This window comes from Vicugna pacos, unplaced genomic scaffold, assembly GCF_048564905.1.
Source record: "Vicugna pacos unplaced genomic scaffold, VicPac4 scaffold_20, whole genome shotgun sequence".
In the NCBI taxonomy this organism is placed as follows: domain Eukaryota; kingdom Metazoa; phylum Chordata; class Mammalia; order Artiodactyla; family Camelidae; genus Vicugna; species Vicugna pacos.
In genome coordinates this window covers 18,475,380-18,480,967 of record NW_027328741.1, presented here as the reverse complement: position 1 = coordinate 18,480,967, position 5,588 = coordinate 18,475,380, and the positions used below count along the sequence as shown (strand labels likewise).

General features: G+C 30.3%; 1 long non-coding RNA gene across 1 annotated transcript; it reads left to right on the top strand.

The window, feature by feature from the left end:
- The first annotated feature begins 3,383 nt into the window (after window positions 1-3,383).
- On the top strand, window positions 3,384-5,232 carry LOC140693824 (uncharacterized). The gene is made up of 2 exons (XR_012069524.1): window positions 3,384-3,570; window positions 4,960-5,232. It is a non-coding gene; the product is annotated as an uncharacterized lncRNA (long non-coding RNA).
- Window positions 5,233-5,588: the final 356 nt, after the last annotated feature.

Sequence of the window (5,588 nt, the reverse complement as noted above, 5' to 3'; positions counted from 1 at the left end):
AAGAACTGCTAGTCCTGCTTTCTGGTCATGTGTATTTGCATGCAATATATTCTTCCATCTTCTCACTTCCAATTGTGTTTTCCACTTACTAAATAGGGTCTCTTGTATGCTTCATTATGTAGGGTCTTGTTATATTATCCCATCTGACTATATATCTTTTGAATGAAGCATTAATTCCATTTTCATTTGTGATAATTATTGATAGACTGGTGTTTATTTCCATTTTGAACTTCATTTTCCAGTTGATGTGGTATTTCCTTTTTGTTCATTTCTTTTTCTTTTTGTGGCATCATAGTTTTCTTTTATTATCTTGGTTTCTTTATGGCTTTGTGATTTCATTGTAAGATTTTGACTTATGTTTACCTTGTTGTGTATTTATATTGACCCATAATGTATCTGTTTATTTTAACTGATAAGAATACAAACTCTTACCCATCCTACAGAGAAGAGAAACAAGAAATAAAAACTCTGTATTGCCCTGTTTCATTCTGTGACCCTTAAAAATTCTGATGTTCTCTTTTAGAACATCTTATATATTCTGTTGTAAGTCACTGAAGATATTGCCTTTATAATTATGCCTTTCTCTTTTCTATAGCATCCTGCTTCTTTTGTATTTAGAGTAGATCTTTCATTATTTCATTTTCTCTTGCCAAATTCTTTAAGTATTTGCTTGTGTGGAAGTTATTTACCTCTCCTTCTATTCTCAAAGATAGCCTTGCTTGATAAAGTATCTTTGATTACAGCTTTCTTTCATTCAGTAATTTGAATAGGTCTTGCCACTGCCTTCTGCCTGCTGTATTTGTGTAGGAAATGAGTTTACATATATTATGCATATAATTATATATATATGAAAAGAACACCTCGAAATGAATTTAACAAATAAGGTGAAAGTGTATACGTTAAAAAACAGAAAACATTAGTGAAGGAAATTAAAACTGATCCAAAGAAATGAAAAAATCTCTTATGTTAATGATGTGAAACTATGTGGTTGAAACAACCATTCTACCCAAGGGAATCTACATTTAGTTTGATTCATGTCAAAATACCTATGAGATTTTTCCATTATATAGAACAAATAATATCAAAATTTATATGTAACCACAAAGATCATGAGTTGCCAAAATAATCTTGAAAAAGTGTATTAAATGTCATGGTGTAAAATTCTCTGATGTTAAACACTCTTACAAAGCTTTAGTAAATAAAACAACATGATACTGTCTCAGAAACAGACACCAATCAATAGAAGAGTGTAGAGCAACCAGATATAATCCCTCACACCTATGATGAATTAACCCATGAAAAAGAAAGCTAGAGTATAAAATGAAGAAAACATATTCTCCTCAATAATTAGTGCTGTGGAGATTGAATATTGAAAAGATAGATTAGAATATTTCCTCACATTGTATACAATCCATGAGCACAGAATATCTTTCTATTTAATTAATTTACTTATATTTCTTACACCTGAAATTTATAGATCTATGTTTAGATCTTTTATTTCACTTAACAAATGTATTCCTATTTTATTATTTTTGGTATAGATTTACACACAAGTGTTTTCCTAATTTCTCTTTCTGATAATGTGTCGTTACTATATAAAAATGCAACAGATATTTGTATATTGATTTTGTATTCTGCAAGTATACTAAGTTTGTTCATTATTTCTTACAGTCACTGGAGGAGTCTATGGAGTTTTCTATCAATGTATAATTATGTCATCTGTAAATACTTTACTGAATTTTACAAGTTGGATACCTTTTATATTTTTTCTTGACAAGATGTTCTGGCTAGGACTTCAAGTAGTGTAATTTAGGACGTGTGAAAATGAGCTTCTTTTTCTTATTACTGTACCAGAGGAAAACCTTCCTGTATGTTAACATTGAACTTGATGTTACTCATGGGTTTTTCATATATGGCTTTTATTTTGTTTAGTTAACTTCTATATAGAGCGAATTTGTAAAGAATATTTAAATAAAATAGTTAAGATCAGTTCTGTCAATAAATTTCCTACATATTTTGAAATTGTAATTTTTCAATTCTTTGTTTTTTATAGGATGTTACCACATATAATAATCTGCGTATGTTAAATAATATTTATGAATCAAGACTAAATCCAACTTAACTATAGTTTATAATACATATAATATGCCATGAATTCAGGTTGCTAATATTTATTTAGAATGGAATTTACAGATACTGAAGTAAGAATTTACATTAAAGCTTGATTTTACATTTATTTACTTAAAATTATATCTGTCATTTTGAATTTGGCTTATCCTTAATGGAATTTATTTTGAAATAAATAATATAAATTTTGGTATAAATCCAGTTATACTGGATTTATATATAATATATAATACCAGTTATATCAGTTTACTGATACAGAACATAGCTATCATTTACAATTAGTGAACAGAACACTTGCCTTAAAATGTTGTATTATATAAAAAATGCCAACTGTTTGAAGACTGAGAAACATATTGCTTCCTAAAATGCATTACCTGGTATTTTCCACCCCAAACCACATATACTGTTATTTCTTTGTTTTTTGTTTGTTTATTTGTTTGCCCCTTAATGGAGGCACTGCTTATTGAACCCAGGATCTTGTACATAAGAGTATTTATCAGCAGCATTTTGGAACACATAACAGAAGCCACAAGAGTATGGATTATACAGATGACATGAAAATTTATTCCTTCTAGGGACTGAAAAACCTCTGACTGAAAGAACGGCAAAAATAAACTTTTGCAAATATACAATAAGATTGTCTCTTTTGTACTTTTTATACCAGAATATTAAATTATATTTGTTTTACTTATAGCACTGAATTACAATTTAAAACAAAAATTCCCCCCTTTGGGATTTCTTAAATTTGATTGATTATATAAATAAAATTTTATTTTATAAATATTTACAATTTATTTATTAACATTCCAAATAAACTGATAATTATTTTTCTCATATTTTGAATATACAGCTACTTATTTTAAAGAACACAGATAAATACATACTTCCATTTCCGAATCAAATTATGTTTAATTTTAATAACAAATGATATTGAAATTGTTACACATTTTCTGTAGAGGTTTTACACAAATTTCACTTTAACTTCCAAAACTTTAAAATTATTTTTTTTGCATTATTTATTCTCTGTTCACCAATCTAGTATAAATTTGTGTACAAAAGTATGGAGATTGGTTTTATTTCATAGACCCCAAAATTATATTATTAAAAAAGATTTTGTGGGGATAATATTTGCAGATCACACTATGAAAATAAGCAACATTTATGTTTCATTTTAACTGGATGAATGATAAGTAAACACTGGCAGAATTTTACACTTGAGTTGCTGGGATACCAGTCGTATTGTGATGACACAGCTACTCAGGTTGAGAACCATTGTGATTGCCTAGCAGTTTATCTGTGCAGGCCTGCCAAATCAGCATTTGAACCTGCAGTGCTCAAAATCATGCAGATTATAAAAGTAGCTGTAGAAAAAGTTATTTGAGATGACACATGTTTCTTCAGAAATTCAAGATGTGTCTCATAAAGATGGACCAACTGTTTCAGGTAACTCTGGTAGATCTCTATTGTGTGATCAAACATTCTCTGGGGACTTGGACTTCAGGTCTATGATTGAAGAAAATGCTTTTCAGACTTTGTCTGAAGAATCTTTGATAAAAAGACCATGTTACACACATTGTGTCTCAGAACCAGATGAAGATAATTATTTTCGTTCTCTGACATTTCCAAGAAAACTCTGGAAAATGGCTAGGAGTGACCAATATCAATCCATCTGGTGGGATGATAATGGATCTTCCATAGTGATTGATGAAGATGTCTTTAAGAAGGTAGTTTTGGAAAGAAAGGCCCCTTTCAGAATATTTAAACTGGAAGTATGAAAAGTTTAGTTAGACAGCTTAACCTTTATGGGTTTAGTAAAGTGAGGCAGAATTTTCAAAGATCTGCTTGTCTAGCTGACTTTCTGGCACAAGGAAAAGAAGTCTCTGTTTTAAGCAAGGTATTCAGAAATTTTAGTAACCACTTGGTAACTTATATATGAAAATTTATGTTGTACATCAGTCTATGGTAATATATATTTAAAGCTGGATTTTGAAATCTGTATAAAATTACCAAGTCTTAAATTCTTTATTTTTTCTAAAAATGAGGACACTGCCATATGTATTCAAGATTCAGAGAAACTTTGCTTGCAACTATGAATCTTATCAGAAATCTATATAAAGGTATTAAAGCTGCTTGTGAAAAGTGGCATTCACAGTTACTGCAAATGCTAACTTCTTTAATTTGATGACTATACTACTTATATGTGTATTTTACAAATAAGGAAATTTAAAAAATAGCAATGTTCATATTTTCATGATATTATCTGTGCATTATAAATGTGAAATCTGATGTTTTATACGTTAGGCTTATTGTAGTCTTGTATTTTGGTTTAAAATATTACTAAAATTTTTCACTTTGATTGTAGCTGCAGATCTACCATAATTCAAATTTTAAATGAGTCTTTCCCCAGGTTTTAATCAGAATAAAAAGAAGAGTTGGGATTAAAAATGCCTCTCTGGTATCTTCATTGTCTTAAGATTTCAATAAGAAGCACTTTATTGCAGGGGGTAATGTGGATACTCATAATTCTGGTTTTGTGGCTGACACTAGTGGAGAAAGTGCTTTTTTACCTTTTGCAAAATTAAAAATGCCTCTAATTAGAAAGCCCTCTACTAGCCACATAATTGGTGATAAAACTACCCTGATCAGCGGTGATTTTTCTGGTCCATCAGACCACCAGAACAAATTGCAGTAGATCAGCAAGCTATTTTAAATCAGTTGAACATTGTCCACTGGCACACTCAAAGCAGATACACTGAAGCAAATGACCTTATTATGAAGTTCATTAAAACCAAAAATTCTACTTCTCAGAACACCATCTTGTCTCCAATGCAGAGAAATTATTTTGGACTGATGGTGGAGCCTTCTGCTTTTCCAAATGGATATCACAACATATCTGCCAAAGAAGGTCATTTTTCTAAACTTCAACCAGGGAGCAATGCACGGTTTCCAGTGACAATGACAGCTGATACATCAGCTACCTCTCTTTCAAGGCCAACTCATCAGCCAACTTCACTTTATGAACGTCATCCTAATTACAAAGGATCTACCAGAGGACTACCAGTTTATGCAGGATAACAAAGATTAAAATTGATGTTGGCAAATGTTGACAGATATCTGCAATTTTCTTATTTGAACAAGAAGTATAGATGTGTACCTGTATTAACCTTATTTTTTTAAATTAGGTTAAGATTAAATGGGAGACAAAATTAACATTTAAGTTAAAAAGAGATATTTGATTGATATGATCATTTGATGGAAAAATATGGGAGTAAATTTAAATACTTTCTTGTAAGGAGGAAGAGAAAATGGAAGAATTTGGAAAAAGAATAAAACATGGAGAGAGGGAAAATTACTAAGTGGTTTCTTGTTCATCCTGGAAAGTATTAAAAGGGTTTATAGGATAGGCTGGAACAGGAGATAAATGCAGGAACCGGCCCAGGGATCATGGTCTCTATTATGTC